The sequence below is a fragment of the Denticeps clupeoides genome, chromosome 3, assembly GCF_900700375.1.
Source record: "Denticeps clupeoides chromosome 3, fDenClu1.1, whole genome shotgun sequence".
In the NCBI taxonomy this organism is placed as follows: domain Eukaryota; kingdom Metazoa; phylum Chordata; class Actinopteri; order Clupeiformes; family Denticipitidae; genus Denticeps; species Denticeps clupeoides.
The window spans coordinates 35716323-35743665 of record NC_041709.1 but is presented as its reverse complement, the minus strand read 5'-3'; the positions used below and the strand labels follow the sequence as shown (position 1 = coordinate 35743665).

Sequence of the window (27343 nt, the reverse complement as noted above, 5' to 3'; positions counted from 1 at the left end):
AACCGGTTGAGAAGACTGCTGTAGGTTTGATTTTCTGCCAAATTAAATGAATAAAGAAAACCACGAGTCATTAATGTAATTTAACAGTGAAATCTATTATGTTTATGGCGGCTTTTGCATTGTGCAGGTCTATCAGGAGGCCATTTATGACCAGTACACAACTGCAGATGGAGACTGGTGACGTTTCGCTGGATTCAACTCTTCAGTCTCTCGGTTTTTTAGGGTTTAGAATTTTCAGTGCAACAATTTGACCGGTCTTTCTATGCCGGGCCTTGTGAACCTTGCAAGATACCCCCTTCCCGATGACCTCTAGGAGCTCATAGTCTTCAAAGGGGTTTCTAAACTGGACCCCAAGCGCCTCAATCTTTTCATTCAATTCCGTACCGGATTCTTCTTTATCTTTGTCTGCTACTAACGTCTCCCTTGGTGCATTTGACATTATATTTTTGAATATGTGGTTTATACGTGTAAAATCTGCTTAAATAGTTTTCCCATGATGCTTTCAAGAAGCCATTTCAAAAAAGACGTTTTAAATAAAAAGAAGTCTTTATTAAACTTTTTTGGATGATGTTTACAATGTTTACGTTTAAAAAAAGTCTCTTTATTAAACTCTTTATTAAATGTTTCTGGATTATGTTTACAAGAACACGTTTAAAAAAAGTCTCTTTATTAAACTCTTTATTAAACGTTTCTGGATGATGTTTTCAAGAAGCCACTTCACAAAACGTCTCTTTATTAAACTCTTTATTAAACTTTTTTGGATGATGTTTACAAGAACACGTTTAAAAAAAGTCTCTTTGTTAAACTCTTTATTAAACTCTTTATTAAACGTTTCTGGATGAGGTTTTCAAGAAGCCGTTAAACTGCATCTTGAGGTTAAGTTTAATATTAATGAGATAGAAACGGAGGTAGTCGAGTTGTTAAGGAAGAAGGAGTTGTTTAAGCTGGGACGTTCTAGATTTTGAGGGCAGGAGAGTGTCATCACTCTCTGTAGAAGTTTACGGTCGACAGTAAAACGTTAGTTTGACTCAAAAAGATATGTTAACGTTTTCCACTAGAGTTTTTAAGTTAAGCCAACTCCTGGCAGAATTACATTAATTCAAAGCAATATTTTTGAGTATGGGGAAGTAGCTTTTTAGCCACAACAAAACACATTTCTAAGTTACATGAACTTAATAATTGTCAAAAAGAATGCAGGTATTTAAGTTGATCCAACATGATATTTTATTAAGTAGCTTTTTGGTCATAATAAAATACATTTCTAATTAAAACTAGAAGCCAAAATTCCAGGGGAAATTTTGATGGGTCTGTCCGGGCATTGGTCACAGCTGCGGGCATGGGATTTGTAAAATGGGGCTTCTTTACTGTGGTACTGCAGTATCACTTCAAAGAAGTTTTATTTTACAAATCCGTTGTTTCTTTACGTTTGACGGTCTTCACGTGGCGGTCTTTAACGTTCTTTAATGTTCTTTTTTGCCATTCTCAGCACAATAATAAATGGTCTGTCTTCCTGACAGACCCAATTAGTACGATCCCTATATGATCCCTGCAAGAAATTCCTATAATAAGGGCATTTTACTGTTTCCCAGAAGGCTAAGTCTCTCAACACTACAACCTTGGTCGTTTGGTTGTACTATAACCTTGAGTAGTCAAGGTTCTAAGACAGTTGGATACTTGATGATCAAACTTTTTTCCAAAAGAAATTAAGTTGCCATGTGCTGTGTCTTCTCTTGTGTCATGACCATCAGAAAAGGGATCCCCCAGAAATGAGGTGTAGCTACAGAACCTTGCTGTCTTTGTGAAGCAAGAAGCAGTTAAATGATTATAACACAATCCGAGGAAGATGAGGATGTCGTGTTTCTTTGTTTGGTGGTTTGAAGGTGGCTGAGTGAAATCAGCTGATGCAAAATACGTTCCACTGTTCCTTATGAGGAACAGTGTTATAAAATGTAGTAAGACCCTGTACATGGATCACCATTCTTTGACTTGAACACATGAAAGTGAATCAAAACAAGAGGTGGCAGATTGCCACACATTAAATATACTAATTTAAACATAAAATGAGCAAAGCTTCTTTCATTCAACTTTTCCAGTATTCTTACATAATCATCTTTATTCTTATCAATCTTCGACTATTCACCTTCCAGATTAACAGCAGCTAAAGAGGGCACTGCGTATGAAGTTCAAAACACACCAATACCCTCAGAACACAGAAGTAGAGGGAGAAATTAACCACAACTCAAATTCCTTAAAAACGTGCAAACAGCAGCATTTGTAGACTAGACACAAAACATGAGCTTTTGAAGAACATTGTTATAAAATTTGGTAAAACCCAATGCATGAACTGGCACCAGAAATATAGAAAAAAAGAACAGGTGCGTGTGTGATGTGAAACTTTCCCTCACGAAAGGTCGATCAAGTCTGCTCTAGAAAATACCAAACTTGAGATTCATTACTTTAGAGCTGGCTTTTTGTGCATCAAGCTCAAGGCATAGCTTCTGAAATACCTCAAAGGTCAATTTCAAGTGCTTGGGATAGGTAAGGTTAAGAGCGTAGATTACTCCCATGAGCAAAGCACAGGATCTGGCAACATCAATCCCCTCCAGGATCTTGGATCCCTCAACTATGATGGTTGCACGCCATCACCAACGATAGCAATCTTCATCACTTGCATTGCAAGGTCTGCGTTGAGCTCCTCCACATCCTTGTAAGAGAAATTAAAAGATGTCAGGATGCATAAAATACATAGCTCAAGCTCTTCAGGATGACATGCATAAGGGAATGCATGGTGACCATGTACTTCAACGCCTAGCCCACAGGAGACTGGTGCACAAGATTGAAATGGCCATATCTCTACCCACGAAGGCTAAAGGGTCCATGTATGTTTTGGCGTTGGATTTTTCGTTCAGGGGCATGTATTGAAAACAAAACGAGTGTTTATTTAATTTTCATTTCTAAGTTGAAAATGCAAGGCATTTTCACATATTCTTTACTATCAAATAAACAAAAATTTGATAAGGGTTTGATTTTGTTTTTGGAACAGGACCTTTGTAACAGGACCTTTTGTTCATTTCATTGTAATGTCTAAAATGAAAAAAATTAAAAACTTTGTTTTTAATGTTTTTGTTTTTCAACTTTTAAAAGAAAATCAAATAATAATACTCTAATAATACTCACCCCTGAAAGGAAAACCAGACCCTCATACAGACCCTAAAAAAGTACTCAAGTACTTACGCTGTACAGTTTGAAAAGATCCTCCTCCTTCTCTCCAAGATAGACTATGAGGCAGCAAATGGCAATTTCTCTGCGCTTTTCAACTGTGTTGTCCTGATTGATGGAAAAATAGATACGGTGTTCATTAAAAATCAGATTCAAGTGTAACCAAAATAAGAAGAATTTGAAAAAAATTAGTGTTGGTATACAATGGACCTTGATCGTAGAAGCCATATCGACATTTGACATGAAAACAGTGAGGCAGATTAAAATAAAGGTCTATTCAAAATAAATTTAGTCATTATACCTGCTGAAGCACGTCCTTAATCTGCCTTATCTTCAAGCCTGCAGCTCCTCCTTTTGACTGGGTCAAGGCCATCAGATTTGGGGTGCATTGGTCAAGCTTGGCCAGAAAGGTTGATTTAAGGCTAACTGTTGTTATCCTCTTGAATTCTTCACATATCTGCAGGGCACAGCAGTGTAAAATACCCCAAGAGACATAAGTATGTATAAATGATGCAGAAATAAAACATGTAAATGTGTATTTGTATACATTCAAATCTAAATGTATTTATTTCTAATTTTTTTTTGTTATTTGACTTCAATTTGTGAACATGTATCCACAATTTATCAATTCACAGTACAAAAATATTGATTTAAGAAACATTTTATTATCTCACCTGTGCCTCAGTAAAAAGTGCAGGCCAGCGCTTGATGAAGTCACTGATGGCAGGGGCCTCTTTCACTATTTCCTCCCGACGAAGGCTGAACGTTTTGGCCATTTTCTGAGCTACCACCCTGGAGTTGTCCCTTTTCATCACTTCACTCAGGAGCTCGACTCTCTCTTTTTCCAAACTTTCACTACTTTCACCTGAAGCATGAGGGGGTAGGTAGTTCACCTCAGCCTTCTTTGGTTTTTTTAACATTCTTTGCCGGATATTGGTCATGTTTTGTTTTCCTCTTCAGTGAGTTTACTTCAACTTCAGGGCAGCCGAGACCTCTAAGCTTGCTTCTGAAATTGTTCATCTTATATTTTAGACGCTGCGCCCATCCATAGGACCCATTGAAGGACCCCGGTTCTTTCAGGCAGGGATGCTTTAGAGTCAGGGCCTCTGCAACCTCACTGATCTGCAGACTTGATGGATAAGCGGTATACTTATAAATAGCTTCTGCTAGTTTTCCAAGGATGTCAGGAAGCAGTGGAATGAAATCTTTTGTAGGGAGAAGAGTCCCATATTTTTGGAAGCGCTCATTGGCTGACTGAATTTGGATCTCTGTGAGGTCAGAAAACCTTGGAATCGGAAACTGAACAGGCCAGCGTTGGTAACGGTGCCCTTGACTATCTTCAGATGAAGAAAAAATCAGTGTGTCATTACTTGACAAAGTGCTCTTCAGGGGGATGATCAGTCACATTAGTCACATTAGTGTCAGTCACATCATTTAAGGTTAAGGTTACTGTAGGCTCTTGGTTCTGGAGAAACACAATCTTGATTGTGTCCTTGTTCTTAAGGTCAGTTGTAGATACAAGGGTGAAAAACTCATCACCAAAATCAGCATCTTTATAGTGAAGACAGAAGTCTCTTCCAATGGAAAAGGTATCACGAATGACTGAAGGTCATCCACCATCTCAGGGATTCCAGATGGTAGTACGACTTTACGGACATCGTGATCTGCAAGGATCACTCGGAGTTGAGCCGATTGTGACATTATGCAACCTATAGATTAAATGTTTGTAAAATGTTTCTGTAATTCTTAGTAACAGCTAAATGGTGAATAATGTAAAGAGCATATAAAATTTGATCCTTAGGTATGGAAATCAGGAGCCCATTAACTATATGCCATGTCTGAAAATAGTAGGAATGCGAGTTTGTATCATTGAATCTATGAAACACAAATGCTGCGCTTAAGAGTCATAATGGTTGTTCCACCAAAGATGTAAGAAATTAAGGGGACCATGTCTGATAGCTCAGCTGGCTCTATGACTTTCACTGGACCATTTTTCTCAAGCACATAGCTCCTCAGATGCTCAACTGACCAAGCAGTTATACCTTTCACTATGAATCCAACACTGCCCTTCAAAACCACAATCTGAATCAACTCCCCAAAATCTGGTAGACCACCAGTGGAACCATTAGCCAGGATCATTCCACTAGTGTACTTGGTGGCCCTGTAACACACACTTTTGGCTATCTGGACACATGTCTCACCAGGAAACTTGGCCAGCAGTGCTTCTTGGATATCCTCTCTCAGCACATGAACATCCACTGTAGACAGTGTTGTAGCCTGTAGTAAAGGTCTGACAGCTCTGGAATCATGTTGGTTATAAGCAAGCAACAACTGATGTTTCATAGCAAGTGACAGCAGAATATTTCTAAAGCTACGAGTATGTCTGACAACACGCTTGAAAAAGCTGTGCTTTGCCTCAAACCGCATTGTCCACAGTGACACCAGAGGACCATAAGCCCTGATAAGTTCTGCATAATGTTCAAGGAAATGGTGTTTTGGGATGAGGCGTTGCTCTGGGAAAACCATGAGAAACCTGTGTTTATGCTCAGATATCTTGCTGTCCAGGAAGCAAATGGTCTCCTCTGTGTGGACTTGGTTTACAACAAGCTCAACAATGTCTCTGAGCACAAGAAGCACTTCCCATGCTGTGTCACCCTCAGGGATTTTCGATCCAACCATAAGTGGCAAGAGTCGCAGCAAAGCCCAGTTCTCGTGGGCATTGCCACCCACACTTTTCCGTTGGGCAAAGTTCACAGGGACAGGCTGTGGTGCATCGGTTTTGTCTGACCATTTATATGGGAACTCTTTGATTCATTTGTTCAGCTCTTCAAGAGTGAAGTATTTGTTGTGAATGAATACTCTTAGGCACAGTGCTATTTCTAGGGGCACTATACCTTCGAAGAGATCATGCAACACATCAGGCGGATATCCAGACAAAACATGAAAATATTGCTTTTTCAAATGTGTTAGCGCTGACTGCAAGCAGACATTTTTGTACTTATGCAGCTTTTAAAGCTCATTTCTATCGTGTACATAACACACCTACACCTCCCGCTATTGCTGCAGCAGTTGTTACAGAATTCAAATGTGCAATTTCGCTGTATGCGCCAATTTCACACAGTGAAAGGACTTGTATCGCACTTAAAAGAGCATTTGACATGTCTTTTAAAAGAGCACACGACCTGTAACGTGTCCAGTAAAATGTGGTACAAATTATAGCTGCACGATTAATCTAATTACAGTCTGTGCGATTACATGAATGTAAAAAGCTGCGATTTAAATGATTAGTACATGGATTGAATAGGCAACATATCACTCATTCTCTCAAAGTTTGCGAGCTGACTGAAGTCTCACTTCAGTCAAATGTGACGTGTTCGGTCACACGACTTTCGATTCGGTTCAATGCAGACCTCAGATTCGTGACTTGCATAGACATATGGGTAGACGTACGTCAACGTCGCCGCCATATTGCGAGAGGCTCTGCTGTGGAGTGAAGCATATACATGTCTATGGAGAGAAGTGCATAAAAATGCCTCACTCTTGTGCTGCTTGGGGCTGTACAAACCGCTGTACGCTCCAAACCAGATCCCGCGGGATTACATTTCATAGGTAAGGCTGGACAATTGTTTTGAATATATTTGGCCATTATAAAATCCCGTTTTATAAGTCTTAACCTTAGCTAAGCTAGGCTAAGCTAGCGAAGCTATGCATTCCTGTCTCCAAACAACGTTATGGTTAAACGTTAGAACTATAATACGGGATTTTATAATGGCCAAATATAATCAAAACAGTTGTTTAGTCTTACCAGGGTTTGTTGTTCAACAGATTTTGAGAAAGCTGTCCTGTGTTGTGTGCCGTGCTAGTTTGTTAACATGCTGAACCGGCATCATATGATCAAAGCAGCACTTTCTCACATTAAACACACAGTGGAGGTTTAATGATTCCTTCTGAGGGGACAGTCTACAGTCAACATCAGGGCAAGCAGTCAGTGTATCTTTGATCAAACAGTTTGTCCGGGCCACAGTTTGGAATTGACGACCATCATTTCATGCTCTTGTCTTTAGTTGTGTCTGTCTTCCACAACCTAAGTCTGAACACTCTTAAATTACAGAGTGGCAACACAAGGAAAAGGACATGTAAGACTGTTCTGCTCCAAGTAGTTTAGATCCTATGCTGTACATATTTAATACCTAGCACATATGTGTATGTAGATAACATAGAGAGAGGAATGAGTGAAATATTTTCCGAAATGATTTATTGAGCCCATGTGTATACAAAAAAACGTTTCTTTTTTATCATGGAGTGTATCATTTCACTGTTAAAAGAAAGACCAGACTGCCAGTTGAAGTCTTACTATTTTAACTTTCAGACATTGGTCAAGTTTTGTCTCATTAATTGCCATTATTAGTGCATAAATGGATATAAAGAGCAAGTGCCCTTTATCAAATTGCAATCGCATATCGCAATATTGATCTCAATAATTGCAATATGTCTTTTTTCCCCAAATCGTGCAGCACTAGTAAAAATACATTCACTGTGAAATCATCATTTACTGCTCACATGTACAGGAATCATAAAGCATGTTCAGAGGATAGCATAAATGAGATGTACAGAGAAACGATTGCCTTTACTTCAGCTATTACTGCATGTAAAGATGCTTCGCTGAGTTCAAATGATATCCCAACAAATATAGGCTTTGAAATGACAGAACATTTCAATGAGACTTTCCTTAGGAATGTATCTTTGTTCTACCTAAAACTGCAAGGGCAGCTTCTTCTTCCAGCTTCAACAATACAACAGTTTTTTACAACAGTTTTAAAATGTTAAATTTACAGATTGTTCTGTAAAGTTGTTTACATTTTTCATGCAATTTTAACATCATTGTATTGGCAACCACAGCTGCCAGTATTTTTTCGTAAAAATTATTATAATTTTTTTTTTACAGTGCAGTGAAGAGACAGCAGATACAACTGAGACACAGAGCTCACCTGGTTTGACAACTGCTAAACGAGGACTTAGCATGAAACGAACGAGAGGGTCACCGCAGCCACCACCACCATTACAACTACAGCTTCAGGGATCTTCAAGTGGACCAGTAGCATCATAATGGACACATATTTTTTTCTTATTGGACAACCACCTACCTGCACTGACACCACTTACAGACTCTTTCTTTTTTTCTCTTTTTTTTGTGTGGAGTTTTACTTGTGGGCAGAAGGGTCAAGAGTGTTGGGTGTCGACTGTAGGGTCTGTCAAAGCCCATTGAGACGTACTGTATGTGATTATGGGCTTTATAAGAAATAAATGTTGTTGTTTCTCTGGACTGGATCCTTCTCACCTTCCCCCCCGACAAGGGATTTCGTTTCAGAGGACGGGACCAATAACATCCATGCCATGTAAAAGCAGTACAGTACAATACTTACCTGCTGTGTCAAAATATCGTTGTACAAAATTACAACGATATTTGCAGCAGAGTCACGCCTGAAGAAGGTGTAAAAAGACGCAAATATTGGGACAGGTCCTGCTGCCAATCCGTTAAACTTAATCAAAAGCACGTTTTATTTATTTTAAATTATGGACTCTTTCCTGCTAAACAGCACAGGGAAAAAACCAAAATGAAATACTTACTTAAGTAAATTCTTTAATAATTTCACTGCCAGTTCATGTTTTTGGTGTGTGTGCTGTGCTGTGTTTGCATGGCATAGATGTTATTGCCAGGTGCCAGTTCTTGGATTTGGGCGGCGGTTTGTGGTCGGTCCCGATCCGACGAGGTGCCACTGCGCAAAGCACCGTCCCCACACACTGCTCCTGTCATGGCTGCTCACTCAGGGTGATGGTTAAATACAGAGGACAAATTTCACTCTGTGCACCGTGCGCTGTGCCGTGTGTCACAATGACAATCACTTCACTTTCACTTAATAGAGACGCAGAAGCTTTTATCACACAGATTTTATGAGTTTAACCATTTGAGAGCTGAACCCCTAATACCCAACCAATGCTCCAGCCTTGAAGCAAGAATATCATGACTGCATTAAAAACTGCTTTTAAATCAAGAAGCGCAAGTAATACACAGTTCCCAGAACAGCTCTGTGTAATGTAATGGAAGAGGGAACACTGCCGAGTTTAAAGAAAGTTCTGGACCTTGAAAAAACGTCATCTAACCAATCCTAATGAAGACACGCTGGAGAGACATCGATACCTATACATCGGGTAAGACCCGTGGCTGGGTGCCTACATCAACATTACACTTCCAGCCTTGGGCACCTCCTCCCAACACTCTGCTCATTTTGCACATGTTTGTCTTGTCCTGTGTGTCTTGTTTGAAATATCCCTATATGTACTTGATCCAGTCCACTGCACAATGCACAATACTTGTATATATATTAGAGGTGGGCATAGATTAATTTTCTTAATCTAGATTAATGTCACTGTAATCTTGGAATTAATCTAGATTAATCTAGATTAAAATGGCTCATTTGAATTCTGCTGAAGGCATTCAGAATATGTTTGCTACCCAAATAATGACTAAAAGTAAGTCTTTGAGAACGGGTTTCTCAAGCCAGGTGGCGCATTAGACCAGGGGCTCATCTCCTGTTTCCAAAATGCATCACAAACTACTTGAGAAAGCTGTTCTACTATGATCATTGGTGATGAAAATAAATTATGTTCAATAAGATGTACTTGTGTTTACCAACTGTTTATTCAGTTAAATAGCTGCATCCATGTTACCACGTCACGTTTGATGTGGTCATTTCGCAGTTCGAAGACTCGTTCTCGCCCCCTACAGTGCAATTTGGCTAGGTATACATCCGCGCTAAAATATCAAGGTGAAAGTCATCATAGTGTAGCGGTTCTTCTTCTGCGTTGTGGAACTTTTTGATTTCGTTTCTTGAACCACAAATGATGAGCTGACACCCAAGAGATTTTCTGTGCAAAGTGTATTCTGTACAAAAAGCAAGGTCGCGTCAGAACATCGCGTCTTTCTGCACCTCTCTCTACAATATACAGTATTAAAAGAACATAAAAAAATATTCACAAAATAACACACATGCAAAATATTCCTAAAATGTACATAAATGAAAATGAAAGAATTAACTTTTTGCACCTCTCACAACTCACGCCATGTGTCCAAGAGACCTGAACCGGGTCTCAAAAACAAAATAAAAGTCTTTAGGAAATAAGAAAATAAAAGACAAGAAAGAAGAAATATACTTATAAATCTAGTGTAACCATTTAACTCCGGCACAATAGCTTGCGTAGTATAGACCCAGCTCCCAACCCAACTTTGTGAATAGATTAACATCGATATTTTTTTTTATCGCCCGATAAGAGTCTCACGTTAACAAAGCACGTTAACGCAGATAACGGCCCACCACTAATATATATATATTTCTTTTTTATTTATATGTATTTTACATTCGGGTGAAATACTGTCTGTGTAATACTGTGTATACTGTCTTACAGACAATAAATCTCTCTTGAATCTTTACAAATGTGACACTGTGTCATCTGGGCTTATGTCTAATAGAATGAATAAGGAAAGGCATGCAAATCAGATATTAGAGGAAAAGTAATTTCAAATCTATATGAGGGATTACTATCTCTTAAAACTAACTCAACATTGTACCTGAAAGCAAAATGGGAAATTGCTATATCTGATGGAGAGTGGACAACAGCCTCGAAACTTCAGTGGAAATGTACCAGCTCATATAAGTGGAGAGAGTTTGGCTGGATTAATAAAAACCCTGATTGCATATTCCATTACATATTTTATTTTTGGAGAAATTGTGGAAGCCAATGTGTTATTACAATGTGTTATCACAATGTGTTAAAAAATATTTTTCCATGTCAAATTTACCTTTGGATAGTAAGATAATATTTTTGGAATTATTGATCAACAATGGTTGAAACAATACGTATCTAATAAATATCTTACTGATAGCTAGTTATAAAACAATTACTACGAAATGATTATCACAGCGGAGTCCGTCTTCGAGTACATGGATGAATATTATAATGGCAAGAGAGGTATTGATCTTCACCCTGCTGATATACCACATGGCCGAGTTGACCCGCAGAAGGAGTGTTTAGGGCGGAGTCACCTGACATACCATCCACTCCCTGTACACAACACCCCATTATCAAGGGAGGTCACAGATTCAATAAGGATGGTGTGGAATCTGCATAGCGATATGAAGTTGAGCAGCTTGTCAGTGGACTTCATTCAGTGGACACCTCTCAACACTGCTCCCCCTCACTTTCTCAGACAGCCCAGTTTCTTCTGTGGAGATCTTCAAGCTCCTGGGTACTACCATCTATCACCGAGGACCTGAAGTGGGAGACCAATCCCTTCCATCCTCACGAAGACCCTGTTGGCTTTATGGTCCTACCACGACAGAAGAAGATAAAATCCTTTGGATTCTTGATAGGTGGGGAAAACTTGGGAAATTTCTCGGGAGGAAGACTCTGAATGATGTTTTGTCTGGCGATGAACTGCGACCGTCCTGGACTCTACCCAGCGAGGTACATGAACCGTTCCTCTCCGAGTATCTGTAACCAGGTGTCCTTCTGCTCTCCTTCCAGCTTCCTCATGTCTGGTAAGCGCGTCTGGGGTATGAACAGAAGCAGTGCGTCCAAGCAGGCGTATTCCAGCACACCATCACACAAATTGTGGTTGTAAAAGCCGCACCTTTGGTGTGGTGAGCATGTATTAAACTGCCACATCTTCTCCAGGACCACATCCAGAGCTTGACGGCCCTTGCTGTCCTTTAAGTAGGGGTCATGTCTGCTTTCCAGCAGCTCGACCACTGCGTTCAAGTTCATCATGTCCATCGCCACATGCACTAGTGGCAGTAAACGTGGGCTTCTCTGAGGAAACTGTATGGTGAGATCCATTATAGATCTGTAGCTCCGTCCCTCCAGCGTTGATATTTTCTTCACGACTGGCTGCATTTCAACATCAGCTGCCATGGCAAAATTCCGACCTTCCTGGTGAATGAAGCGCCTCACCGGCGTGGTCAGAATCCTGTGCGGAGAATGCCGGTCCAGCAGATACAGACAGTATTCCACGTGCTTGTGGCTCATTGCCGCAACCAGTGCCTGCTAGGGACTGTGCATGAAGTTTCTACGCAGCTCCTCAAGCTTCGCCACTGGCTCTTTGTTCTTCAAAGCTGTACAAAATGCTAGTTCCATATTACTGATCTGTTTGAAGAAATGGGATATTTGTTTAAATAGAAGAGTGTGGGACTGTAAAGAAGCAATGGCTCTGCCCACATTATCTGACTGCGTCTTAAAGAAGACTGTTTACAGTTTTTCTCGATTGCTAAAACACTATAACCAATCTTTTGAACTAAAATTTAAAAACCATAATGCTATTTTTCAAAAAGTACACCCATTTCCCTGAACTATAAACACTATTCCCCTGCTTTAACACATGAGTCAGATTTGGTGAACTGTTACTGCAAAACTTTACACACAAATCCATACATTTTTCAGTGCTTACACCATGTGGTCATTTGGAAAGCACGAGCATTCAATAATGTTAATTTAAGTCAGCACAGCTTGAGCTCAAGTAGCACACAATTAACCAAGTGGAAACACTAGGAGTCAAAATTTATCACACACCAATCAGAAACTTTGATGGGTAGATAAAAGGGCCAAAGTCAGCTCATTCAGGTTTGAAACAATGGATCCAAAGAGATGCAAAGGAAGAGGTCGAGGAGGAGGACGTGGTGAAGGAGGAGGGAGAGGAGGAGGAAGAGGAGCAGAAGGAGGTCTAGGACACCAGGGAGGTGGAGGAGGAGGGGGTCGAGGAGGAGGATGTGGTGAAGGAAGAGGAAGAGGGAGAGGAGGAGGACGTGGTGAAGGAAGAGGGAGAGGAGGAGGACGTGGTGAAGGAAGAGGGAGAGGAGGAGGACGTGGTGAAGGAAGAGGGAGAGGAGGAGGAAGAGGAGCAGAAGGAGGTCTAGGACACCAGGGAGGAGGAGGAGGTTGAGGAGGAGGACGTGGTGAAAGAAGAGGAAGAGGGAGAGGAGGAGGACGTGGTGAAGGAAGAGGGAGAGGAGGAGGAAGAGGAGCAGAAGGAGGTCTAGGACACCAGGGAGGAGGAGGAGGTTGAGGAGGAGGACGTGGTGAAAGAAGAGGAAGAGGGAGAGGAGGAGGACGTGGTGAAGGAAGAGGGAGAGGAGGAGGAAGAGGAGCAGAAGGAGGTCTAGGACACCAGGGAGGAGGAGGAGGTCGAGGAGGAGGACGTGGTGAAAGAAGAGGAAGAGGGAGAGGAGGAGGACGTGGTGAAGGAAGAGGGAGAGGAGGAGGAGGTCTAGGACACCAGGGAGGTGGAGGAGGAGGAGGAGAAGGAGGTCTAGGACACCAGGGAGGAGGAGGAGGAGGACAACAATGATGGCGACAAGGAAGGGGAAGAGCAAGGGCAAGGAGACAAGCGGTCTCAGATGAAATTCAAGCCACTTTAGTTGACCATGTCCTTGTCCATGGTATGACTATGAGGGAGGCTGGGCAACGAGTACAGCTAAATTAGCGTCGCTTCACTGTTGCCTCCATCATCAGAACCTTCAGGGAGGAAAACAGGTAGGTGTACTTGCAGTAAGACTGCGCTGTACAGTAACTTTTGAGTTACTAAACTCAAGTTTCTTGAGTTTCAGCATGTTTCCATTTATTTCCTGTAAAAAGGATGTGTGACAGTCACAGTAATGAGTGCTTCTATTTTTGTAGGACACAGAGACGACCACCTGGTGGAGGCAGATTAAGGCTTTTGTCAGAGGAGCAAGAGAGGGAACTTGTGAACATGGTCATTGCCAATAATGTAATCCGCCTGCGAGAGATTCAAAGGAGAGTGATTGAGGATGATCAACATTTTCGAGGGATCAATGCCATCAGCCTCTCCACAATTGACCGCAACCCCCGAAAGAACCAACTCCGAATGAAACAGGCATACTGCATCCCTTTTGAACGAAACTCTGACAGAGTGAAAAACCAACGAGCGGAATATGTTCAGGTATGAGTTTTGATATTGTATGAAGTATTGTGTTCCATCACAGCATGGCAGTTTATGCTGCCATTTGTGCACTCTTGAACTGTGGTTCAGGGTAGCAATTTACTCTACTGTGTTATGTGTTTTGCAGAGAATATTTGAGATTGAAGGACGGCCTGTTCCCCATGAAATTATCTTTGTGGATGAGGCAGGTTTTAACCTGACCAAAAGGAGGAGAAGGGGGAGGAACATAATTGGCCATCGGGCTATTGTAAATGTCCCTGGTCAGCGTGGAGGGAATGTCACTATGTGCGCAACCATCAGCCAACGAGGGGTAATCTACTGCCATGCCATTCTAGGACCCTATAACACTGTGCTTCTCCTTGCTTTTCTTGATGGTTTCAGACAACATATGTTCCAGCTGGACTACAGGGAACCAGCACAGTCAGAGCAGCCTCACTACGTTGTTGTTTGGGATAACGTCAGCTTCCATCATGCTGCTCTGGTTCATGACTGGTTTACCAATAACCCAAGGTTTTCTAACATCTTTCTGCCTGCATACTCTCCCTTTCTAAACCCGATAGAGTTATTTTCGGCATGGCGGTGGAAAGTGTATGACAGAGAACCTGATGTCCGTGTTCACCTCCTCCAGGCCATGGAAGAAGCCTGCCTAGACATATCAGCATTTGCATGCCAGGGGTGGATCAGGCATGCAAGAGGATTTTACCCCCGCTGCCTGGCTAGGGCCAATATAGCCTGTGATGTGGATGAGATTCTCTGGCCTGACCCAGTCCAAAGACAGGATGCTGAGGTGGAATAATATTTTGGTGTGTGTTGTACTGTACATTAATAAAAATGGGCCACTATATATACATTGGTTGCGTCTTTTGTGTTCATGTGAAAAGGTTTTTGAGGGGAAGAACCACAAGCAACATAACTAGCCAGTTTTGGAAATATTGTTTTTAATTTATTGCACCAATGTGTAAGACTGTTGTAGTGTGTGTGTGTGTTTTTGAGACCTTGTGTGTGATGTCTGTGGGCAAAGTTTGGTTTTTCTGCAAGAGTGAATGGTTTTGAGTGTAGAGCTTCATTCTGAGCTGAAAATACGATGTTTGGAAAATTATGGATTTGTGTTTACTGTTTTGAGAATACGAGGCATAGTTTCAAGAAATGTGTTTAAGCAATCGAGAAAAACTGTAAAATGTGGACTCTGTCCGGGAGGGACATTTAAACTGAACCTCCGCAGAGACATGCTGTAAGATTTTGTCAGAAGAAGCAGAATTCTACTGGAAACATCAAACATCTCAATATACCTTCCATAAACTGCTGTAGGTTTGACATGTAGTAAATACAGCAGGAGTGCAGGTCCTCTGCACATTATCATTGCATCCAGACATTAGGACCAGTTGGAAAGAAAACCACGAGTCATTAATGTAATTTAACAGTGTAATTTATTATGTTTATGGCGGCTTTTGCATTGTGCAGGTCTATCAGGAGGCCATTTATGACCAGTACACAACTGCAGATGGAGACTGGTGACGTTTCGCTGGATTCAACTCTTCAGTCTCTCTTTTTTTTAGGGTTTAGAATTTTCAGTGCAACAATTTGGCCGGTCTTTCTATGCCGAGCCTTGTGAACCTTGCAAGATACCCCCTTCCCGATGACCTCTAGGAGCTCATAGTTTTCAAAGGGTTTTCTAGATTCTTCTTCATCTTTGTCTGCATTATTGCCCTTGTTCACTTCGCCAATCTCTGAGTTGTCTGTAGTAAATACAGAAGCAGTTCAGGCGCGCTGCACATTTTCATTGCATCCAGATATTAGGACCAGTTGGTGGGACACCATGTTGATCACCAATAACCGCCACCAGCATGACTGTTTCTGGACTGAACAGGTCACTTCTCCCTGAGTCGTGTGTGGTGGTACATGCACAATTTGTCCATTCTCATTTGCCTCTGTCAACAAAAAAGTGATGTTAGTATTCTTTCATGCATACCATTCGTATCACGAAATTGACCTAATGGAAGAACGTCCTGATCCTCCCGAGGACCTTGCAGTGGTGCACACGTTTCTTTAGCGGTGAGTGCATTCTCAAGAACTCGTGCTACAGAAGCTCCTTGGACGACGGTCTCTTGGATGGGTCTAGATTTAGAGTGGCCTGCAGAAAGCTGTGAAACGCTGGAGACCATCTTCTCTTCTTCTTCAGTTTACGCACGTCCTTGAGTATTTACGTCCAGTACTCAGTTAAAGAACTTTCACTGAGGTAGGGAAAAGGAAGGCAACCCTCAGCCAGTTCCAGTAGTGTCATTCCCAGGGACCACACGTCACACTTCTCGTCATAGCCATCGTTTGTTGCTGCCAGCACCACCTCGGGGGCCATGTAATGCGAGGTTCCAGCGATATCTCTGTTCTTCGACTTCCTGATACGTGTGACCAGGCCAAAATCTGCAACCCTCACATCACCAGTAGAGGTCAGTAAAATATTATCAGGCTTGATGTCCCTGTGCATGTACCCTTACTAATGAAGATGACAGAGACCCTACAGGACCTTTATTGCCACGAACGCAATCTGTTTTTCTTTCAAGGACCCCGTCTTAACGTACACGTTGTAGAGATCTCCACCTGCGCAGAGCTCTGTGCAGATGTAGATATCACTGTGCCAGTAGTATCGGCCTACGATTTTGGTGATGTTCTGATGGTGTAAACTCTCCAGTCTGTTAGACTCCAACAAGGAGTCCATGTAGTTTCTAGGCTGGCAATCTATGATCTTTATTGCAGCCAGGTGACCTGTTTGGTAATGCCTGGCCTTGTAGATCTGACCAAATCCACCATCCCTGATGCATTCGAGGATCTCGTAGTCGTCACAGGGGTCTTTAAACTTGACGCCACTATCTTCAAGCTGCTCAATTAATTCCGTTCTGGATTCTTCATTTTTGTCTGCATTATTGTCCTTGTTCACTTCGCCAATCTCGGAGTTGTCTGGTTCCTTTTGTTGTGCAGCCTCAACCTCGTGGACTTCCTGAACTGCGTATTTCATCATCTCAGCCTCGTGCATCTGCCGTGACTGACCTCTGTTGCGTTTTTTTCTAAAGAACTCCTAAATCATCTCTATTAACATCTTCTTCCGTGCTTTTGACATTATAGCTTTTTTCTGAATAGTATAAATGTATAAAATCGTATTAAATAGTTTCTGGACGATGTTTCCAAAAATCCATAAAAAAAAAAAGTCTTTTTAATAAACTCTTTATTAAAATTTTCTAGACCCCCAGCTTTTGAAAGAAAACCTTCCACACCCGTGATACAAACTGGGGGCCCCGATCCGACTGGATGTCCTCCGGAATCCCGTACACCCGAAACACGGACTGCATCAGAGCCTCAGCCACCTGCAGGGCAAAAGGAAGACTAGGAAAAGGGACAAAACAACACCCCTTAGAGGACCGGTCTACTACCACTAAGATGGTAGTGTATCCGTTTGATTCCGGGAGGTCCGTGACGAAGTCCACGGCAATGTGGGACCACGGCCTTTCCAGAACCGGCAGAGGTAATAACTTCCCAGCAGGAAGAACACGAGGTACCTTTGTGACCGCGTACACAGTGCAGGAACGCACAATGTTCTGCACGTCCCACCTCATGGCAGGCCACCAGTATTTAGCGCTAAGCGCTGCTAAGGTCCGACTCACCCCCGGATGCCCAGTAGTAGGTGAGGTGTGAGCCCAAACTACCACCTGCTCCCGCAGTGACTCCAGCACATAGGTCCGGCCAGGAGGGCATCCCCGCGGCACAGGGAGACCCTGTGCCAGTCGGGAAATCTCCTGGTCTAAATCCCACGATACCGGGGCCACCACGAGATACGAAGGCAGAATGGGCTCATCTCCCTCAATGGTAGGTGGTGCAGGGAAGTAGCGCGACAGGGCATCAGCCTTGTCGTTCTTGGAACCTGGACGGTATGTAATAGTGAAGTTCAACCGGGTGAAATAGAGGGCCCACCGGGCCTGACGCGAATTTAGCCGCTTAGCCTGCTGGATGTATTGGAGATTCTTATGATCGGTCAATACCGTGTCTTGCCCCCTCCAACCAATGATGCCACTCCTCTAACGCAGCTTTTACAGCGAGCAATTCGCGATTCCCAATGTCATAGTTTCTCTCCGCCTCCGACAGCTTCCTAGAAAAAAAAGTGCAAGGATGTAACCTTCCCGGGGACCCATAGCTCTGTGACAACACCCCCCCTAATCCGACCTCGGAAGCATCTACTTCCACCACGTTGAGCCCTCGGTAGTCAATGCAGGGCCGGAGTCCGCCATCCTTCTTCTCAACAAAGAAGAAGCTAGCGGAGGCAGGAGAACGGGACCGCACGATATATCCCTGCGTGAATGACTCGGCCACGTACTTCTCCATTGCCCGAGTCTCTGGCTCAGACAACGGATACACGCGCGACCAAGGATGTGTTGCTCCAGGCTGGAGATCTATGGCGCAATCCCAAGCGCGGTGTGGGGGAGGCTCGAGGCCTTGGAGGTAGTAAACACCTCCACCAAATCAGAATAGTGAGGGGGAACAGAACGGGCGAATCAGCTAAGGGGCTTTCAATAGAAGTAGAACTAACAGAAACGGGTGCCAAATTGCAATGAGAAACACAAGATGGTGACCACGCGGTAATAGTGCTTTTGAACCAATTGATGCTGTGGTTATGCTGGCGTAGCCAAGGTAGTCCCATCACCAATTGGGTGTCTAACATGGGTAAAACGAAAAACTCTAGGGATTCAGAATGGTGAGGGGGAATAGAAAGAGTGACCAATTCAGATTTGTGCGTGACTGGTGCATTACTGATGGGGTGACCATCCAGGGCCCGAACGGTGATCAGCCGTGGCAATTCCACCCGGGATATTGAGAGAACAGAGACCAGGGATAAAGAGATGAAATTCCCAGCCAATCCCGAATCTATAAGGACAGACACAGGGATAGAGTTATCACAATGGGAAGTGACTCCAGCAACAAAAAACTGAGAACTGAATTGGTAGGATGTGGTGGATACTCTTAGACTACCCCCCTCTGGGACTCGAAAGCGTGGGCACCCAACTACAGAGTGCCTTGGGTCCACGCAGTAGAGACAAAGTCCTAGCTCTTTGCGTCTCCTCTTCTCCTCCTCCGACAATTGGGTGGACCCCAGCTGCATGGGTTCTTGGGCAGCTTCCGCACTCCCTGGACGAGGGGCAGGAGTCTCGGACACCGGATCGGACCGGATCCGAGGACGAAAGTGTCTGGAAGTAGTGGTGGAAGTAGTCGCAGGCGCCACGCGCCCTTTCCCGCGCAGATGCTGGTCCAGCTTAATGGCCAGAGCGATCACGGCATCCAACCCTAGATCGGCATCATGATAGGCTAGTTCAGTCTGTAAGTAAGTCTTGGCTCAACCCATTCCGGAACACTGTTATGAGCGCAGGCTCATTCCAGCCACTGTCTGCGGCAAGGATCCGGAACTCAATCGTGTTGTCTGCTACAGAGGCGTTGCCCTGCCTGAGCCGCAGGAGGCGCTGACTGCTCGACTGGTCCGGGTGGTCAAAGATGGTCTTGAAGCTCGCCAGGAATGCCGAGTAAGACGTCGTCTCAGGGCCTCCTCACCGATACACGGCTGCCGCCCAGTCATGAGCACGCCCAGAAAGCCGCTGGATGAAGACTGAGATTTTCTGAACGTCAGTCAGCTCAGGAAACTCCGCGAAATACAGCTGAAAGGAGAGCAGGAAATTCCTGCAGGTACCCGAATCCCCACTGTAACGCTCCGGCAGCGAAGCATGATGGTGGTTGGAGCTGCGAGGCTCCACTGTAGGTGCGTGCAGAGCTGGTGGTTGTGTAGGGGACTGCAAGGCATTCACCACTTGCTGGAGTACCTCTGAGAGCTGTTTCAGCTGTGTTTCATGGCGGTGAAGGATAGGAAGCAGCTGGGGGGTTTCTTCTGTCGGCAGAAGGATGTGGAATGAGTCCATCTTCTCTCGTTCATGTTCGGTCTTCTGTCACGCTCCCCTCTAGCTCAGGTGAAAAATGGAGGACGCAGGTTGAAGAAATAACAATGTGTATTTTATTTGAACTCAAAAAACAAAATTAAAGAACTGAAATGTCCTTGTGTGAAGTGCCACGCCTCTCCTCTAGAAGCCGGGTTGTGGGATCTTCCGCGAGGCCCTCGGCGAGAGCCAAAGATCGCCCTTGTCTTGCCCAGGCTTCGAACCGGCGTGGCGGAGCTGTAGTGAGACTAGAGGGGAGAGTTGAGTTCCAGTCCTTCTGTGTGGTTCACTGTCAATTGCCGTTAAGGACAGCATGCAGTGCAGCAAGGAACTCTGGTTGTGTGAGGGAGACCGAACGCAGGACTAAAGGGACCGGCTGGTTATAAAGAGGAGTGGACAGACCCGTTACCACTAAACTAACCAATCACCGATCAGAAGCACCCGTGATTACCACCACTTACCTGTGATGAAGAACAGGTGGGAATAACAGGGTGCTAGTGAGCCCCAGAAGAAAACACACTAATACATGGGAGACGTCGACCGCTGGGGGCGTGGCAGAGGTGGCACGAATGTTACACAAGACCACACTGCTGGAGGTTGCTGGGGAGAGGGCTGTCTGGGATTCCCTACTTGGCACGCTGCCACTCCGTCCCAGACCCGGATAAGCGGCGGACAACAAAGACGAAGACATATACATGTGAATTATAGTAACAATGTTCTAAGGCAGTTTTGAGTTAGAGGTGTAGTGTGCTAGGGGACATGTCAAAATGAGAATCCAAAGAAGATATTAACTGGTTGAGAAGACAAAGAACTTATAAAGAAGATTGTAAGAAGATGCCATACTCAAAGGTGGACACTTGCACCATCACAAAAACAATGGAGGCGCATCAGCACTTGGCCATCCTGGTTACAATGAAAACTCTGTTTAGGCCACACATTTACTCAGGGTGTTCATACAGGGTGATGGGTTAAATGCAGAGGACAAATTTCACTGTGTGCACCGTGTGCTGTGCTGCTGTGTATCACATGTGACAATCACTTCACTTTAACTTAATTTAACTTTAGAAGAATTCCACTGGAAACCTCATCAAACATCTCAGTATACCTTCCATAAACTGCTGTGGATTTGACATGTAGTAAATACAGCAGCTTTTGCATTGTGCAGGTCTATCAGGAGGCCATTTATGACCAGTACACAACTGCAGATGGAGACTCGTGACGTTTCGCTGAATTCAACTCTTCAGTCTCTCGGTTTTTTAGGGTTTAGAATTTTCAGTGCAACAATTTGGCCGGTCTTTCTATGCCGGGCCTTGTGAACCTTGCAAGATACCCCCTTCCCGATGACCTCTAGGAGCTCATAGTCTTCAAAGGGGTTTCTAAACTGGACCCCAAGCGCCTCAAGCTTTTCATTCAATTCCGTAACGGATTCTTCTTTATCTTTGTCTGCTACTAACGTCTCACTCGGTGCGTTTGACATTATAACTATTTTTGAATATGTGGTTCATACGTTTAAAATCTGCTTAAATAGTTTTCCCATGATGCTTTCAAGAAGCCATTTCAAAAAAGACGTTTTAAAAAAAAGAAGTCTTTATTAAACTTTTTTGGATGATGTTTACAAGAACACTTTTAAAAAAAGTCTCTTTATTAAACTCTTTATTAAACTTTTCTGGATGATGTTTTCAAGAAGCCACTTCACAAAACGTCTCTTTATTAACTCTTTATTAAAGGTGAACGCAGCACACAGCTGTTGGTGTGGAGATTGGCGTTTCACTCTGTACATCACTGCCTCACATCTACAATTTTCCATTACCAGGGGATGGGTGTTGGAGTCGGGCCTTGTTGATGGTCCTTGTTTCCCACCCAGCATCCTCCACCTTCACACCATCTCTGGAAGCCTCAACGCTGCTAGAAAACCGACTAGCGCTCAGTTAAACTGCATCTTGAGGTTAAGTTTAATATAAATGAGATAAAAACTCATCAGAGAAGGCTGTAACCCCCACGATGCCAAGCATGGGGGCTGGACTGAACACATCACTTCTCCCTGCCCTGAGTGTTTCCAAGGGGAGAGACAGGTCCCACTACTATTCTCTCGGATAAATGTATAAGTTCTGTGTAGTATTATTAGTATTATGTGCACAAATGAAGCCGTTTCCAGGTCCACGGGGCGCAAAACAAGACGAAAACGGAACAAAAGTAGGACAGGAGCAGAACGGAAGCGCACACAATGATTCCTCGAAACCAGACAATGTCCAGTTCAAAAAATACAACATTTTTGACCGTTACTGCATTCCTGTATCAGGCTAAGAATGCAGTTCTTATGTCCTAACATTTAGTAGAGCAATAAAATAATGTTTTTGCTAGTAGCAACATTTCAGAGAATGTCACATTATACATAGTGCTATACAAAATGATTTATCGTAGCCATACAATAAATGTATACATACAATGTATTGTAAATGTACACTAGCAGTCCAATATTTTTATTACTATTATTATTATATAAATGTAGGCCACTTGGTCAAACCAATAATAAGGTGTGCCATTATATTTACATATTTAACGAATGAAAAGATGCGGCCATTATAATTTACATATTTATACGAATGACAAGGTGTGGCCATTATAATTTACATATTTATACGAATAACATGGTTTGACCATTATAATTTACATATTTACACGAATGACAGGGCGTGGCCATTATAATTTACATATTTACACGAATGACAGGGCTGGCCATTATATTTACATATTTACACTATTATTCACCAGGTATATATACACATACGAAACTTTCCAATAATAAAAACCGAATTATGAGCGTGTTCAGTCGTGTGTAGTGGTACATGCACAATTTGTGCATTCTCATTTGCCTCTGTCAACAAAAAGGTGATGTTTGTAATCTTTCATGTGTACCATGCGTATCACGAAATTGACCTAATGGAAGAACGTCCTGATCCTCCCGAGGACCTTGCAGTGGTGCACACGTTTCTTTAGCGGTGAGTGCATTCTCAAGAACTCGTGCTACAGAAGCTCCTTGGACGACGGTCTCTAAGATGGGTCTAGGTTTAGAGTGGCCTGCAGAAAGCTGTGAAACGCTGGAGACCATCTTCTCTTCTTCCTCAGTTTCGGCACGTCCTTGAGTATTTACGTCCAGTACTCAGTTAAAGAATCCACACTGAGGTAGGGAATAGGAAGGCAACCCTCAGCCAGTTCCAGTAGCGTCATTCCCAGGGACCACACGTCACACTTCTCGTCATAGCCATCGTTTGTTGCTGCCAGCACCACCTCGGGGGCCATGTAATGCGAGGTTCCAGCGATATCTCTGTTCTTCGACTTCCTGATACGTGTGACCAGGCCAAAATCTGCAACCCTCACATCACCGGTGGCGGTCAGTAAAATATTATCAGGCTTGATGTCCCTGTGCATGTACCCTTACTGATGGAGATGACAGAGACCCTACAAGACCTTTCTCGCCACGAACGCAATCTGTTTTTCTTTCAAGGACCCCGTCTTAACGTACACGTTGTAGAGATCTCCACCTGCGCAGAGCTCTGTGCAGATGTAGATATCACTGTGCCAGTAGTATCGGCCTACGATTTTGGTGATGTTCTGATGGTGTAAACTCTCCAGTCTGTTAGACTCCAACAAGGAGTCCATGTAGTTTCTAGGTTGGCAATCTATGATCTTTATTGCAGCCAGGTGACCTGTTTGGTAATGCCTGGCCTTGTAGATCTGACCAAATCCACCTTCCCCAATGCATTCGAGGATCTCGTAGTCGTCACAGGGGTCTCTAAACTTGACGCCACTATCTTTAAGATTCTTAATCATTTCACGTTCCACCGTGGCAGATAATGCTTGATATTATGCAGCATTGTTGAACGTTTGCAGTTGTGTTTGTAGTTCTGCCTGAACCCTCTCGTTCTCCAGATCTTCTTCGAGGTGCCGAATTTTCTTTTCTAAAAAATTTTTGATCTCTTCTGATTCATTCTGGATACGCTCTATCTCCAGAAGCAACCTGGTGACTTCGATCATTTACTCCATTTGAGTTGATCCCTTTTTTTATGAATTGAATTGATATATACAGCTAATATTTTAATTTGTACACATGATTTATTGTTTTACACGATTTTAATTTACACAAACTTATTTAATAACTAAGCTTAAACCATGTTTTAGTTTAAATAATTGAGGTTTTATGATGTCATGACAAAGAACCATGCTGATGTTAATAACCCCTCCCAATCAGATTTGCAGGTGCCACTCCCTGGAGTGGCATGATTCATTAAATGAATCAAGGTTTATATATATATATCTGTGCATTCACACATGTCACACACACATTCACATATATATATATACACACACACACACACACACACATGCATTTTACAAATTGACCTCAAGTGCCGCTGAAATATATTTCTAATCAAGATTTTTTTTTGATCAAGAATCGGCTCATTTTATTCCCAACAGCTTTTTTTATAATAATGTTTCAGTGCAAAACTAAACTGTCAAAAAGTTTTGAATGCAAAACGAAACTGTCAAAAAGTATTCTAATATTCAAAGCTTGGTAAAGCCCATTGCGTCCATTTTTGCAAAGACATAAGTGTTGTCGCCTTGTCATATGAGCTTCACCTGTGACTAATAATGGATCCATTAGGTCTCAGGTGTATAAAAAGAAGCCCAGAACACTGTACTGTGCCTGACCGAAACTTGGTTAAAACAAAACGAATTTGTAGCATTGAACGAGTCTAGTCCTCCTGGATACAGCTATGTACACCAACCTCGCTTAACTGGAAGAGGAGGTGGCGTCGCAGTAATTTATAAGGATAACCTCGGTATTACTTATAAACCCGGACAAGGATTTAACTCTTTTGAGATTCTACATACCAACATAACTCATGTAGTCTCACAAATTAAAAATCCTAAATTAATTCCATTGATTATTTATTTATTATTTTCTTAGTGAATTTACAGATTTTGTCTCCAACTTAGTTGTATCTGTGGATAAAGCCCTAATTGTCGGCGACTTTAACATCCACTGTGATAAATTATAAGACTCACTAAGAACCGCATTCCTGTCTTTACTAGACTCAGTTGGAGTTAACAGATACTACCACTCAGTATCATCATAGTAGCGATGATTTTAGGAATTTCTTTAATACTAAAATTGTCGCGAATAGAGAGAAGATTAAAAGCACAACAAATAGCTCCACCAATATTTGCATGGAAAATAATCTTCTAATAGCTGACCACCGATTAGAACGATTCAACCTTATTAAAGAGCATGAATTAATCAAATTAATCTCGTTGTCAAATCAATGTACTTGCGCTTTGGATCCGATTCCAACAAGGTTCCTTAAGCAAATTTCACCCAATATTATAAATTCTATCCTCAAAATTGTTAACTCGTCGCTTAGCACCGGCCACGTACCAAGTTTGTTCAAGGTAGCAGTCATTAGACCCCTGATTAAAAAGCCGGATCTTGATCGCAGTCAGCTTTCAAATTATAGACCGATATCCAACCTTCCGTTCATATCAAAAATCTTAGAAAAAGTTGTAGCCCAGCAGCTGAGCGCATACCTAGTAACAAGATCCACGAAGTATATCAATCAGGATTTAGACCTCATCATAGCACTGAGACAGCGCTGGTTAAAGTGGTTAATGACCTGCTGTTGGCCTCTGATCAGGGACGCATCTCGCTGCTTGTCCTGCTTGATCTGAGTGCAGCGTTTGACACTATTGATCACGCTATTCTCCTTGCCAGGTTAGAGAATGTTATCGGGATTAAGGGAACAGCCCTTGAATGGTTCAGATCATATTTGACCAACCGATATCAGTTTGTGGACATCAATGGTGTTTCATCTTCACACAGTAAAGTAGAGTTTGGTGTTCCACAAGGTTCTGTCCTAGGTCCGTTACTTTTTTCTCTATACATGTTACCTTTAGGCGACGTCATCCGCAAACACGGTATTAGCTTTCATTGCTACGCTGACGACACACAGCTGTATCTGTCAGCAATGCCAGCCGAGAGGCAGCAGCTAAACAAAATAGAGAATTGTCTGAAGGACATTAGACAGTGGATGCTCACCAACTTTCTCCTGTTAAACCCTGACAAGACAGAAGCGCTTGTACTTGGGCCTCAAGCAGCCAGACATAAACTGGCTGACTACATCATAACCCTGGATAGCCTTTCTATCTCACCGAGTATTGAAGTGAAGGATCTAGGTGTCATCATTGATGCAGGTCTCTCATTCAGTTCGCATGTAGATAATGTCACTAGAATAGCATTCTTTCACCTTAGAAATATTGCGAAAATAAGAAATATCATTTCAATGCATGATGCAGAAAAGTTGGTCCATGCATTTATTACATCAAGGTTAGATTACTGCAATGCATTATTGTCTGGATGCTCTAGTAGGTGCATGAGTAAACTCCAGCTAGTACAGAATGCTGCAGCCAGAATTCTAACCAGAACCAGGAAATTTGACCACATCACCCCAGTCTTACAATCACTGCACTGGTTACCCATCAAATTTAGGATTGACTACAAAATCCTACTTTTAACCTATAAAGCTCTAAATAGTCTCACCCCACAGTACCTGAGTGAACTTTTGGTTCTTTACGAACCGCCACGCCCCCTTCGATCAATGGGTGCGGGGTCACTACTGGTACCAACGGTGCAGAAGGTCACAGCTGGGAGCAGATCCTTCTCCTATAGAGCTCCGCAGTTGTGGAAGAGCTTGCCTGTCAGTGTCCGGGACTCAGACACAGTCTCAGTGTTTAAATCCAATCTCAAAACCTATCTGTTCAGTTTATTACAGAGTCCCCCTGTTAGACACAGACAAAGTTAAATTCACCCTAGTTAGGCTGTCCTAGTTAGGGTACCGGGCCACTGTAGCACCAATATACCATTACAACCACAGATTTCAGTATCAGTCGTACAGTGCAACCGTCTGCCGCTGCTTCTGTTTGTTTTTCTCCGAGACTCGGAATCAAGCACCCAGACTACTGGCAGACCCCAGTGATCAGACCAGCAAATAAATCCTGGTTCCTGACAACTGCTTAACAAGGACATACCATGAAACAAACCAGAGGGTCACCACAGCCACCACCACCACTACAACTACAGCTTCAGGGATCTTCA

At 42.8% G+C, this 27343-nt stretch overlaps 1 protein-coding gene across 8 annotated transcripts in view; it reads left to right on the top strand.

The window, feature by feature from the left end:
* Positions 1 to 27343, top strand: part of LOC114785606 (NACHT, LRR and PYD domains-containing protein 12-like) — a 438381-nt gene that overhangs the window by 134521 nt on the left and 276517 nt on the right. The gene's annotated exons all lie outside the window — the stretch shown is intronic.